This window comes from Pinus tabuliformis, chromosome 7 (genome assembly GCF_031772625.1).
Source record: "Pinus tabuliformis cultivar Carrire ecotype Pingquan chromosome 7, CPIR1, whole genome shotgun sequence".
NCBI lineage: Eukaryota > Viridiplantae > Streptophyta > Pinopsida > Pinales > Pinaceae > Pinus > Pinus tabuliformis.
In genome coordinates, this window is record NC_142293.1 from 1,270,107,100 (window position 1) to 1,270,123,011 (window position 15,912).

Genomic DNA, 15,912 nt, shown 5'->3' on the forward strand with positions numbered 1-15,912 from the left:
CCATGTGCTTCCAGATTCAAATTCTTAAGTTCACCCATGGGTTGTGTGTTGCTATTGGGTGGTCAGCGTTTGCCAATTCCTCTAACAAAAAGAGAAAACCTAAGTTAATTAATTTTTAAATTATATTTGATTTTAATTAATATAATATTAATATACTAATTTTATAATCTTAAATTGAAATTATTAATAATTATATGTTAAATTTTAATTATTATTATGATCATTATTTAATTTTATTTTTATAAAGCAATGAGTTGATTATCGGTTAATTGAAAGGAGCAACATCTCACTTATCCCAAAGTCTTTATCCCTATGTAGGTTGTTCAGATACCAAATTATCTGAAAATCTTCTATGAGCTCAAATGCCTGATTATCTTAAAATCAACTAATGTTGGTCCAGGAATAGTCCATAAATGAGGCAAATGATGCCTAGCTAAACACCCTAGGGTAGAGGGAAAGTCTCGATCAACCTTGGTCCAGCCTGCTACCGGACGTTGTCAAGGGGGAAAGAATAAGAGATATTAACAAGTCATTTTTTTAAAATTGAAATACTCTAATGGTAATACCAACAAAGACAATCAAGACATATATTCAAGAAATCTCATGAGAAAGGAATTTTACTTATTGTTGCTACCATTACCATTTTAACCCAGGATAATAGTATGAAAAATAATTATTTTCTCTCTCATACTAGGTCAGTAAGCATGACATGTGGAACTACAAGACTAAAAACTATTGTATACAACTCTAGTCTGAACCCTAGGTCAAGAAAAGGAAGACTCTGAAAGACTGTGCACCTTTCTTAGCAGAGAGACGCTGAGAGAAGCCCCTTCAAATCGTTCCAGTAATCCTTCTAGAAAATTTTAAATGGATATTGCTTCACTTCAACAATTCCAACAACCCAAGCACTAAGAAATTCATGCATCGAGGGAGCACTGCTTTGCTTATAGTAGATGGAGTGGTGATGAATAACAGGTACAATAAATATTTAATGACAATTTTAAATGCTCAGCTAAGAAACCTTTCTCTTATTCCTCCATGTTACAATCCTACATGGAGTGCAGAGTAATAACATATAAAACATAATATTTAATGATAATTAGAAATGCTTAGCCAATAAACCTTGCTCTTATTCCTCCACTTTGCCATATATTCCTTCACATTTTAGCATGCAAAACGTTGCAAATGAAACATAATACACACAATAAATATTAGTATTGAATACAGGTACAATAAAAGAACCATTACTCATACTAAAAAGCAATATATGGAAGGCAAAATATGTATATTAATATTAAAGTAATCTTAGTATTGAAAACATTAATATTCTATTCCCAATTTAAATATAGAATTCAAAGTCATAAAATAAATTTGAATATTAGAAGCTAAAAATAACATAATAAATATAAAAATTAAAATAAAAAACTATATATTATCAATATAATTTATATTGACATACATTATCAATTTTCATGAATTTATTTGCGAAATGGAAATGTTGTATAACTAATAAGAATCAAATTAAGAGGCATAACTACATTATATAAATTTCAAAATGCTAAATTATAATTAGTCTAATAAAAAATAGAATATTACATTTTTTCACATTTATTATAATGTTTTACAAATTTTTGCACTGTACTGCACTTTTAGTTTTAAAGCTATAAAGCCTGAATGAAAAAATGAATTTATTTGGATAAAAAAAATGCTTAGACACCTGTTATTTGGAACCGGACACACGTTATCAATGTTTTTGAAACAGATAATCATCTTTTTTTGAAATACACCTTTCCACTACTATGACAATTGTAATGTTTTGTAGCCTTCCCATTCTCATTAATCCTGATAGGTGTCAATTAACAAATGGCATGGTAAATTTTTAATCAAGATTTGCGAAAAAAATAATTTAAACAAGGTTTAATCATGTGATTTAGATATGCAGGGAAGTTAGTGGTGTGAATTCCATTCTTTGATATTGTGGCAACGACGAGAATATACTGACATCTTTATATTTAAATCGCTAGATCAATTTTTTAAATTAGTAAAATATTGTCGTCAGTATTGAGGAAAGGAACCATAATTCCAAATTCGTTCATAGAGACATGCTTGCAATGTAATAAGAAAGAAGGGTGTTGCAAAAAATTCTTCCATTTCTTACAAACAGTGCTAAATTTTATCACAACTCATAAAGGCATCAAGAGGAAGACAACTTCAAGTATTTTGAATGGAATACAACTCAAAACAGTTGGATTGTAACATCTGAAGTTAATTTATGTATATATATATATATATATAATAATAATAATAATAATGTGTTTACTTTGTAACTATGTCCCTCCTAGACTTTGGCATTTCGTTCAATGTATGCAATCAGATTAATTTGTTATATTAAATAATATGTCCGTAGACTTGTCCTATCTATTTATCTATTTGGAAATAGTTAAGTTATTTTTCATTGTTATTGCTTTCCGGGCTGAGAGGACCCTTCTTTAGTTCATGCAAGTATTTACTAGGTTGATGGATCAATTCCAACGGAATTTGATCAAATTTTCATTCAAGATATTGTTAGGGTTTTAACAATTATTCTATTATACTTTCGTGATGGCGTAGTCAAGATATGTTACTAAACCTACATTGACATAGTTAATTGAATGTTGTTGTCTTATATTCTAAATTTGCGTTCAACAATTACATAATGATTGCGTTTATATTCTGAATTCAACAGTTGTATAATTACTTTCTTTATGTTTTCGTCATTAGTAATAGAGTGTGTATAATTACACAAGTCATTCTACACATCCTTGGTTAAAGCACGTTGTAAATTATTTGCTTCTATATCATATCAATTTGATTTTGATAATCAGGAACACTGAACCAGAATTTCTGAATGAGCATTCTCTTTCCTTTTTGCTGTGTCATATAGAATTCTATAGATATTAGTATATATTGTCTAAATTATCATAAAAGAAAAATATGCTTCTATATCCGGTAATTATACTTTTCCTTATGATAATGATTCTTCTAGGTTACTATTCTAGAACTTATTCTATGACAGTGAAAGCATCATAAATTTTACTCTGTCTTTAAATGTAAATCTCTACATTCTAGCATTAGTTCTAGAAATAAACTGACTGTAATACTTATCTATTCCACCCGTAGTCAATAATTCTAGAAATTCTCTACTCCCACCCACGAACCTAGCAATTACGTCCAGGTCCTCCCCCAAACACTTTATCTGCTGGAAAAATTTCCACTTACAGTCAGTGCCTTGGGCCTTTGGACTCCGCTATCCAGCCACAAGTCCTGCACTTATTTTTACTATTCATGAGCAACTTCCCACTGGTCACACTTTTTCCATCTCTCGGACAGTTTTCTCTTCCTTCTTTTTCCCCTCTATTTGCCTTTTCCAAGGCAGGGATATAACTGTTTCTTATTAACTGTTTATTGTAATTGTGATAAACCATTTCTTCTAATTAATCATGTTTCCACTTCTAATCACTCACAATTAGGTAACAATTTAATATCTGGCTTTCCAGCCTTGGTAATAACATAACAGAAAATAAATGCAATAAAACATAAATCAAATTAATGACCACATTAAATCATTTCAAGGAGACAGGGGTGTTACATCCGCTCCCCCCCATGTGAAAAACACCGTCCCTAGTGTTCCTTCTAGATTAAGTAAATAACACTGTGTAAACTTCTCGCATAAACTCTTCTTCTCAGGTGGCCCCATATGAGCCAAAGTGCTTCCATTGCACTTTAACCTAGGTGATGACTCGCCTCCGCAAGGTGGTTTCTCTCCAATCAAGAATACGAAGAGGCTCTGCCAGAAACTTTCCTTTCGGTTTGACCTTCACATACAATAATCATAGTCATATTCCTTTAAAACACTTGGAAAAGTATGTATAACCTTTTAACTTGTTACCTGAATATTTTCCCAATTTATTATGTGTTGTGGGATGCACAAAAATTTCTTTAACAACGAAACATGGAAAACATTGTGGACCTAAATGTGGCTTGGCAATGCAAGTTTATAGGCTACAAGTCTAATTCGTTCCAAGAGCTAAAAGGGTCCACAGTATCAGGGTGGTAATTTAGCACAACCCCTCCACTGTAGGGATATTTTTGAGGGCATGACTCTTAGATAAACATGATCTCCCAATTAAAGTTATTTGTACGTCCTTTCTTATCTGTATATATTTTCTGTCTTTCTTGGGAAACCTTTAGGTTCTGTCAAACCTTCTTAACACCTTCCTCCATTTCTACTATCATGTCTGGACCTAATGCTAACTTATTCACAGGGTTATTCCAGTCCATAGGTACCCTACACTTTCTTCCATATAATAGCTCAAAAGGGCTCATACCTAGTGATTCGTGATTTTCATTGTTGTACGCAAATTCCATGAGGTGGAGGTAATACTACCACTTATGTGGTTGTTGCATTACAAACATACGTAGCATATCTTCCAGTACTTGATTCATCCATTAAGTTTGTCTGTTTGTTTGGAGATGGCAATCCATGCTAAATTTTATCTGGGTACCCAATCATGAAAAGAGAGCTTTCTAGAATGTGGATGTGAATTTCACATCCCTCTCTGAAATTACCAACTTTCGTATACCGTGCAGTCGAAATATTTATTTCATAAATATGTCTGCAATTTCTAGAGTGTTGTGTTGATTTCACAGGTATAAAATGTGCAATTTTGCTCAATTTGTCTACTACAACCATAATTGAATCATGTTATTTCCTGGTGCGGGGTAAACCTGTGATGAAGTCCAATGATATGGTCTTTCATTTCCATTCTATTATGGCCAGGGCTTGTAACAAACCAACGGGATGCTAATGCTTTACCTTAACCAACTGACACTCTGAACATTTGGATAAATATTCCATGACATCCTTCCTTAATCCATGCCAAAAATACCCTTTTTTAATAGCTATGAATAATTTATGGTAACCTTGGTGGCCCACACAAGGTTTCCGATGAAATTCGTCCACTATTAATTGTTTAACAATACTTCGATTAGGAACATAAATTCTATTTTTAAATGTAAGGATGTCATCCAGACCTAGGTCGAAATATGATTTTTCTCCTCTTAACAAAGCTTCTTTTATTTTCTTCCAAAGAAAGGTATATTTTGGATCCTTGACTGATGCTTCCTTTATAATTACTACAATGTTTGAGCACGCTTGACTGATCTGAACCTCATAGATTCAATGTACCTTCCTACTTAGTGCATCAGCCACCTGATTTTATTTACCTTTTAAATGCTTCATGTTAAAATTAATTCACTTAAAAATGTTGTCCATCCAACCTGTCTAGCATTAAGGCTGGACTGGTTGAAGAAATTGGTAAGGCTGCTATGATCTATTAGCAACATAAATTTCTTCCCCAGCAGGTAATGTCACCACATTTTGAGTGCATGTACCACTACTGTCAATTCAAGGTCATAAGCAAAATATCATTTCTCATATTCCTTCAATTTTCGTGATTCGTAAGCTATAAATTTACCTTCTTGTGTCACTACTCTGCCAACACCTTCCTTACTTGCATCCATGAACACCACAAAGGAATTTTCTGGATCTGCCACTTTTAGCACGGGTGGAGTGGTAAGTAGGTGTTTTAATTTCTCAAAGCTTTTTTGGCATTCTACTTTCCATTGGAAGGTGCATCCCTTATTTTGTAAAGAAGTCATTGAAAATCCTTCAATGAACTGACGATAGTATCCAACAAAACCTAGAAAGGACCTAATATCAACGATATTCTTAGGAGCGGTCCATTCCATAATGGTTTTAATCTTCTCTGGGTCTACCGCTATCCCTTCGGCTGATATAACATGTCCCAAGTATTGGATCTGAACTTTGAAAAAGTCACATTTACTAAATTTAGCATATAATTGATTCTCTCATAATTTTTGCAGCACAATCCTCAAATGCTCTTTGTGTTCCTCATGATTTTTAGAGTATATCAAAATGTCATCAATAAAAATTAACAGAAACTTATCAAGATAGGGCTAGAAAATACCATGCATCAAACTCATAAGGGTGGCTAGGGCGTTTGTGAGGCCAAATGATATTACTACAAACTCATAATGACCATAATGACTTCAGAATGATGTTTTATAGATGTCCTCCTCCTTTATCCTTTTCTAGTGATAGCCAGATCTTAAATTGATTTTTTGAGAAAACCTTGGTTCCCTGCACTTGATCGAATAGATCATCAATACTTGGCAAGGGGTATTTATTCGTGATGGTCAGCCTGTTTAACCGATGATAAATGATCCACAATCTCAAATTTCCATCTTTCTTTCATACAAATAGGACGGAAGCCCGCCACGGGGACACACTACGGTGGATATACTTTTTATCCAGAAGCTCTTGAAGTTGCATTTTGAGTTCTGTCAGCCCAAGTATGCTCATGTGGTAAGGGGCTTTAGACACTGTAGTTGCACCTGGAATAAGTTCAATGGTGAATTCAATATCCTACTTGGGTGGTAAACTAGGGATAGATTTGGGAAATATGTCTGCAAATTCTTGAATGACAGGAATATTTTCCTAGGTCATTTTATTCTTGGAGTTGGTAAATCCCACTTGAACCACATATATTTGAAAACCCTTCCTAATACACCTTCCTAGATGACTGGTAGTAATGAGGCGCAACATGGTGTTAGACTTAATTCCTTGTAGTTCCCTCCTTCATCCTGATTCAGAAATAAAACTAATGGTTTTTTTCTTGTAATCAACCAAAGACCATCATTTTTCCATCCAGTCCATTCTGATTAAAACATCATATGAACCCAAAGGAAGAATTTCGAGGTTTACGGGAATGGGTTGTCTGGAAATGATTATGGGGCACTGATCTATTTTGGTGAGTACCTTTATTTTTGCCCCAATGGCTAGCTGAACTAGCCAAGGTTTTGGGAATTTATTGGTCTGTAGTTGACATTTTTCTACCACTTTAGGACTAACATAACTTAAGCTAGCACTGAGATCAAATAAAACTAAAATAGGTTTCTTAGCAATCGTACCTTCACATTCAATCATGGTGGGATGATATTACGCTTGATGATCATCCAAGGGAACATTAATTCTAGGTATATTTCTCACCACTTCTCAACAGTAGATGCTTCCTGCAGGTTTGCTAGCTGTCTCATCCTTGCCTTGTGTAGATAATTTTTGTAGTAATGGGGTTCTCTGCATCCCCAAAATTGCAACGACTGTTTTTAATATTTTTCATTACTGAATTTATTAACTCCTTCTAAGTGTCGATTTTTAGAATAGCCAACCATGGGTTGGTTCCTTACTGGAAGTTTATGGAGAGACTTTTACTGAAAATTTTTGTTATTAGAAAATTTTGGGAGTTTACTTCAAATCGGATTCCTTCCCTTTTTAATTGTCCCTCCTCTAGACCCTTCATTTTTTTATTTCATCTACTAGAAATAGATGCAGGCTTTCCGCACTGCGTCATCCATTGTTTTGGGGTAGTCAAACTCAATTTCCTCCTTCATGAAATTGAGTAAGTTACTGATGAAATGTTGAATCTTGGCTTTCTCTTCCTACATATAAGGCACATAGCGCAGAAGGGAGGTGAATTGAGTTACATACTCATCCATAGTCAAGGCCCTTAGTATTAATTCATGAAATTCTTTTTCTTTTTCATTGTAGTAGGGATCAGTTAGATATTAATATTTAAGATGTTTTTGAAATTCATTCCATGTCACTTGTTCCTCGTTGATTTTTCTTACTGTCTTGATTTCTTCCCACCATAGGGTTGCCTTCGCTCTTAACTGGCAGTCTGCCAGCTATGATTTCAGCCTTTCTGTGTATTCATAAATCTAGAAATACTTACCCATATCGATTAACCAAGCCTTCATTGCTTCTTCGGATTCCCCTTCAAAAATTGAGGGTTGAATTCTCATTGTAGTTCTAACTTTTGTCTTTTGGCTTGTGCTGATCGGATACATTATCTAAGCATCCTACATCATCCTCCCTATGTCTCTTGGCTGACTCGACATTCTCCTCACCATGGTGGGCTATTGGGATCTTTTCTCTTTCCTCAACACTAGGTTCTGGTGTCTTTAATTTTGTCAATTACACATACTTTTAAGGATCCTTTCTTGTCCAAGCATAGTTGTTCATTATCTGTTCGTAAATTTGTCATTTCAGCATGTAACTGCTGAACAATTTCGAGCAAAACTGCATTAGCCTGATGAATGTCCTCTTAAAATTGTATCCAAATGTCAGGGTTGGCATCTACATAAGCTGGTTCCGGGGTATTGGGCGGTCCTGAACTTCTCTGCATTATGTCTGTTGTATAGAGACTATTTCTTTGTTCACATATGAGTTTTATTTAGTTAGATCTTTAAGAAAAAAATGAAGTTATTACGCGCACATTCATATAATTATCTATCCCAAAGAATCTCAGAGTACAAACCTCAGCTCTGATACCACTTGTAACATCTAAAGTTAATTTACCAAATATATATTTGGTTCGATGTATGAAATCAAATTAATTTGTTATATTAAATAGTATGTCCGTAGATGTGACATTTACTGGAGGTCTAATGAATGACACAGTTTATATTAAATATGAAGAGGTTGGGTTTAAGTGCATATGATTCACAATGTGATTTCCCTGTCCTTGTTCCTGTGTTGACTTGCTGTCCTCTATACTTGGAGCTACACTTCGGGGTGACATGGTGGGAGGCTATGGGCGTTGGTCAGATGGTTAATGTTGCTCATGCAATATGTCTAGTACTGCAATTTTTTATCGAGCTCTTACGATCAGATGATGGAGACCACTTAGGGTTTCAATCCCTAACTAACTCCTCATCCTTAGCCTTCGTGTAGTTCATTGTTGCCGCTGCTCCCGTAGTTTCTTACTGATCCACAAGGTTTTGTTGTTTTGTGAGGGTATGTTGCTCTGATTAAGGCTTCTTCATGTTAGTGCATCCTTTGAGAATGATGAAGGCGATGACATTCGCTAAAACAGAACCAGGTACCCCTATCACACAATTATTTTTTGTTTGCCTAGACTGTATAGAGAGATTACTGTAGGGATAGGTTGTGGTTTGGTGCCGCTTAGTGCTTTGCCTTCACTATGTAGGAAAGACCCATGGTTCATTTTTCATGCTCAATTACAATCGATTTCAGGGCTTAGCTACAGAAGGTAACTACTAAGAGTTTCTTAGTTTGAATGTTTCTCTTTATCCGTCGGTTGTTAAAAATCACTCATGCTTTGTGTTCACTGGTGAATAGGGAAGCTGCCTCATGCGGAAACCTCCCATTCCTAGGTAAGACTTCTTCTCATTGTACATTTGCTTGGTTTGTACACTTTTTCCCATCAGGGTTTTACTAATCTAAGGTTTTGGATGTCCATGATAGGTAAATTCATAGTGCTTATTGGTATTTGTATTAGCAAAGACCACCTCTCACCTGAATGTAAATTCTCATGGTGACACAATTAGCCCTTCTAGGTTGACTTATTACCTCTGGCATGAATTAATTTATGGAAACGTGAATCACATAGTAGAATATCGAGACTCAGTCTCGTGTTGAGCATCTAGCTGGCTCTAGTTTTTATGGCTATTTTGTTTCTATAATTATGTAAATATGCATAGATGGTTTAAGGAACTATGTGTAGGTTTTTATGTAGTTTTGGGGGAGAATTCTCCTGCTCTGTCATTGACGGAGGGTTTTTAGCTCTGTCCTGCAGAAGAATTTATTTATTTTGTTATGCGGCCATTGAGGTGAACTGGTTTATGTCCAGTTATATGGAATGCTTAAATTATATATTTGCCTCTGTGGGTTTGATCCTATCTATTTATCTATTTGGTAATAGTTAATTTATTTCTCATCGTTATTGCTTTTTGGGCGGAGAAGACCCTTCTTTAATTCATGCAAGTATATACCACGTTGATGAATCAATTCCGATGGAATTTGATCAAATTTTCATTCCAGATATTATTAGGGTTTTAACAATTATTATTTTATACTTTCTTGATGGCGTAGTCGAAATATGTTACTGAACCTACATTCAAATAGTTAACTGAATCTTGCTATTTTATATTCTAAATCTATGTTCAACAATTACATAATGACTATATTTATATTATTCATTCAAGAGCTGTATAATTACTGTCTTTCTATTTTTGTCATTAGTAACAGAGTGTGTATAATTACAAAGGCCATTCTACAGATTATTGGCTAAAGCACATTGTAAATGATTTTCTTCTATATCATATCAGTTTGACTTTGATAATCAAGAACACTCAACCATAATTACTGAATGAGCATTCTCAGATTCTTGGTTAAAGCACATTGTAAATGATTTTCTTCTATATCATATCAGTTTGACTTTGATAATTAGGAACAGTGAGCCATAATTATTGAATGAGCATTATCTTTCCTTTTTGCTTTGTCATATAGAAACTCTATAGATATTAGTATGTATTGTCTAAATTATCATAAAAGAAAAGATTCCTCTATATCCTGTAATTATAATTTTCCTTATGATAATGATCCTTCTAATATAGTTTATTATTCCAGAACTTATTCTATGACAGTGCAAGCATCATAAATTTTACTCTGTCATTAAATGTTAATCGCTACATTCTAGTATTAGTTCTAGAAATAAACTGACTATAATACTTATCTATTCCACCAGTAGTCAATAATTGTATGAAGTCTCTCCTCCCAACCACGAACATTGCAATTACGTCAAATTCCTCCCCTGAGCACTTTCTCTGCTGGAATAATTTCCACTTACAGTCAGTGACTTCAACCTCCAAACTCCATTGTCCAGCCTCAAGTCCTGCACTTAATTTGACTGTTCATGAGCAATATTAAAATAACATTTTAATTTTTTAAATATTTTTAATAATCTAAATTAATGATATTCTGAGTGGTAGCTTGATTGTTGATATTTGTGAAAATGAAGTATTATGTTTCAAGTGTTTCCATATTCAAATTCTTGAGTTCACCCATGGGTTGTGTGTTGCTATGGGGTGGTTAGCATTTTTCAATTCCTTTAACAAAAAGAGAAAACCTAAATTAATTATTTTTTAAATTATATTTGATTTTAATTAATATAATATTAATATACTAATTTTATAATATTAAATTGAAATTATTAATAATTACATGTTAAATTTTAATTATTATTATTATCATTATTTAATTTTATTTTTATAAAGAAATGAATTGATTATTGGTTAATTAAAAGGAGAAACTTCTCACTTATCCCAATTTCTTTATCCCTATTTAGGTTTTTCAAATACCTAATTATCTTAAAAGCTTGTATGAGTTCAAATTCCCAATTATCTTAAAATCTTCTCTAAATTGATGTCTGGATTATTGATATTCACAAGGAAGGATTTCTCTAAGTTGATGTCTGGAGTATTGATATTCAGTAGGAAGGATTTCACTTTCCTTTGGCACACATGGTACATGGTACATAAATTTGAAGGAATAGTGTCCCAATTCCAAAGTTCAAGTAGATTCATTCCTAATGCTTAGTCCATGTTCTTTAATTCTCATATGAAATTAACACAAAGTTTTTCTATTACCATTTATGATCGTCATTCTTAAACCTGAATCTTTCAATATTTTGGATTGATTAACTTTGTATTTGTGTAGGACATGATCGCAGGTGGTTTGGAGACGACATCGACTATGTTAAAATGGGAAATGAGTGAGTTGATCAGACATCCCAATGTGATGAAGAGTTTACAAGAATAAATCAAATGGGTCGTTAGTAAAAATTCAAAAGTGAATGAATCTGACGTAGCAAGCATGAAATACCTTAAAGGAGTAGTGAAAGAGGCACTAAGATTATACCCACCAGTGGTGATAGCGATTCATCATGAATTTTTCGAGGCCGCGATAGTAGGAGGATACTATACCCCTAAGAAAACAATGTTGATTATGAATTTGTAGGCTATAGGAAGGGAGCTTAATGTGTGGGGCAGAAATCATTCTAATTACAAGCTTGAGAGATTCATGAAGGATGGACATGTCAATTCAATAGATCAACCGGACTTCGGTATGATTCTGTATATTGCAGGAAGGAGAGGATGCCCAAGGGAACCTGTGGCTATTCCTAGGATTGAACATGTATTGCCTTACCTGATAGCTATTTTTATTTGGAGAGTTGAAGGTGATCTGTCCCAACTCGATATGACGGAGTGTGTGGGGTGTCGATTTCAAACCAAGTTCCACTATAATTCTATTTTCTTATCCAACATTGTGGGTAAGATTTCCACTCTAGTATAGGTATGAATTGTAAGAGTTCCAAGGCATCATCCCACTTTCCCTGTAGTGGCTTTCCTATTTTCGTGAGCAATGTTTTGCTACATGTTTGAATTTGTAAATTTGCCTTTTTTTTATATGTGTTGATTTTTTTTGTATTTTTGGAGGTACTCCAAGCCCTACTGTTCGAGGGTTGGAAGTCAAAGCGCCATAAGTAGGATTGTGGGCTTGGAACCCAAGTACGAGGTTTCACAACCAATCATGTTTGGGGTAATTCTCGTAGCACATTTCTACATATGATGGCATGAGACGATAAACGATGGAAAGGAGAATCCAATGATTTGAGAATTGTCGAATTCTGAGTTTTAGAAGTGGATAAATGAATTTTTTAAGTTGACAAATAATTATTGGTTTTCAAGTCATATAGGCTTCAAGTAAAATTTAGCCAATATATGTGTCTATTCACTAATTCGTTGGAGCCACTCATTTGGCTATAAAAAGAAGGTGAGTTGAGTTTTTTTAGCATCCATTTGTGCAACATCCTCTCGAGGAAAAAGGACCTCTGAAATTAGCCCTAGCCTAGTAAGAAGGAGAGGCCTAGACAATGTGGAGGAATATGTATGAAGTCTGCCAAGGAGGCCGAGAGAGGAGGCTAGTGCAAAATGTCTTTGGGCTATCCGAGTTTGGTATTTTACGAGCTGAGAAGGCAGGGTGTTAGGTCGATCTCCTTCTGAGAAAGATGTTGTTTTTGGTAGGTTGTTTGAAGGCTAAGAACACAGTGAGGAAGGACTATTTTGGTGAGTTGCTGGAGGACTATAGCCAGTTTAGGTAGGCCACAGACCTAGCTTCCCATAATAGGGCAACGTGAAGGGTTCTTGGGATGTAACATGCCTAAAACAACAACATGCATGAAGAGGAGCCTTCCTTGCTTAGGCCGTAGTTAGAAGGAGGTTGTTAGAGTGACTATGGGGGAATTTAGGGTTGCAACAGGTGCCGTAACCAAGTGTCACAAACAGAAAAGTGCACACATCGTTACAACAATATTTTTGGAGGGATGTTGGGTCAAATACTTTGACCAGGGCATGGATCAATTTGATGGGCAACTGTAGAAGACATTAGGAGCTCTTTGGAGGAGTCCACTAGATTGGTTGGATGAGAGGCAAGAGGACAACAACAAGGATAGTTGCAAATGTTCCCTTAGATGATGGCTTGATGATGTCCTAAGTGAGGACATATTGATGTGCCCAAATTTGTGCAATAGCTCATCTATTGCAGAGCAAAGGGTGAATTGGTGGAGTCTGTGGGTAACCATGTGTAAGGGTATCCTAGGTGTAGGGATTCCCTAACTAGGTGTGGATGCTACAACATGGACTTGGTCTCTCATGGACTACTGGAGGGGAGCGTGAGAGAAGTAGTTGAGAAAAACCTTGATTGACAAAGGTGGTTGCAAGAGAAGTAGTTGATAAGCTAAAGGGTTTGATCAACCAAGAGAATTTTGTGGAGACCAAGACTTTTATGTGGAGAATGACATCTATAGCAGAAGATGGGAAGTCCTTGTAGCCCATGTTCATTGTGGGAGATGGACATCTTATTGTGATAGGTGGCATCCCTCAGTGTCTGATGTTGGTCCTCATCGGAGCAACACAGGAAGACTATAGTGGGATGAAGTCCCTAAGTAGTTGAGGAGCAGCAGTGGGCAGTTTAGAGTCGTTCACAAGTGGAGCTATGAACAACTCGATAGGAGTCTCAATGTGTTAATACATTGATGGACAAACCATGAACTAGTGAGCAGATTGGATTACCAAGATTTAGTGGCCAGATGGACTTGGAGCATTGATAGAGGCAGGAGCTATAGGACCGGGTAGGTACAAGGTATGACCAAGGGGAGATGAGAGAGTCAATTTCATCAGCCAGATGGCCTGAGTATCTTGTTGAGGGCAGATTGGTTGTCGATGTACTCACACCAAGCCCTAATTTATATTCTTGTACTAGTGGATGTATGATGGCCACTATCCCTCGTATGAGAGCTTTAGACTATTGTATTATATCAGTTGGATGAATATAACGAAGTTGGGTTGAAAAATTGTAAAAAATTGTCTATATTCTATGCATGTGTGATTCAGTGTTATTTTATTCTGGTGTGTAAAGTAGTTTATGGTAGACATTCTTGGTTTGGTAATGTCAGTTATTTTAAGACTCTAACCTAGACCCAAGGTCATGGAAATTCAACAATATGTTCTTTTAATTTGTACCATTTCTTTGGCTTCACGCTTTCTAAATTTGTCAATGCTCATAATGTTAGCTTTTGGAATTTTTGTTATGGATATCATGTTGACAGAAGATTAGCCCTGTTCTTTTCATTCTAATATTAATTAATATCATATTATTTTCAGTTCTATTACAAGCTTTGAATTTCATACTGTAATGATTTTGTGAAATCGTTGAGCACAATTTGGTTTTTGTCTTTTTTAAAGCATATACATAAGATAGGCATTGTTTAATTAATAGAAGAAATGATTTTTTTTGGCTGAATTTGGTAACACAATTGTTAAGGAGATTTTGTTTTTTGTTATTTAAAATGTACTTTTAAATACTTAAATGGTTCAGCACTCTCCAAAAGTTCCAAGCCACTTAAATTTTGCAAATTAAAGAAGAAAAACATAAAATTCTTAAAAATAAAATTTTGGGCAAAATTTACAAAAAAAAAAAAAAAAATGCCAAGAAAATATTCATTTCTTCCTCTATTAATTAAGCTAATAGTATGTAACCCTTATTCAAATGTAAAAACTAATTCGTACCTTTCAAATTTCAGTTAAACTAAACCTGAGAGAACGCTAACTATATAACCTTATTACTAACACCTTCAACCTTCCCACGTAATGAAAACTAAAAAAACAAATTTACACCTAAGGACTCAATTAAAATACAAATTTACACCTAAGGACTCAATTAAAATTCTTAGGTCGACTTCTCGGCGTTAGAGAATAAGATATTTAGAACTGGACAATCCCCCGCTGTGACCCCTTCCAATATACTTTCAACATTATAGGTTCGAATTTGACGGCGCCTAACATCACGAAACACGTGCTTCAGAATCAAACTAGTCTAACCCAACGAGGTTGTTTTAACACATGGTAGTTTGGGACCTGGTTTATTTCAAGAGATTACCAAGTGAACCATAGTTTGTGTGGCTAATGTGGAGCATCAAACAAAGAGAGTGGACAACGAAATCTTGAAGCTCAGTGGTATGTCATTACTCCTTCCCTGCATCGATTATCTTTCCTTTTCGTTGTGTTTAAAAAAAATGCTTATTTGAGCATTACCTTTTGTCCTCAACCTTCAAGATAGAGAGAGGTCATAATTATCATAGAGAGAGGTCAACCTTTGAGTGTTGAATATTGAAAACACTTGAAGGGCCAAGTTCAGCGAGTATGGTAAGGCATCTTATGTTTTTTTAAAGCAAGTTTTATCTTTCGCGTTGGCATAATCAACGTTATCTGTAGTTATGTTGCCAAAGAAAATGACCCTCCCAAACGATAAACGATAAATAAGGTGCGTACTATTTGGAATGATAAATAAGGTGCGTCTTATTTGGATGGGAGAAGTCAATTTTTTTTTTTAATTTAATTTTTTAATAAAATAATCTAAAGTGGAAAATA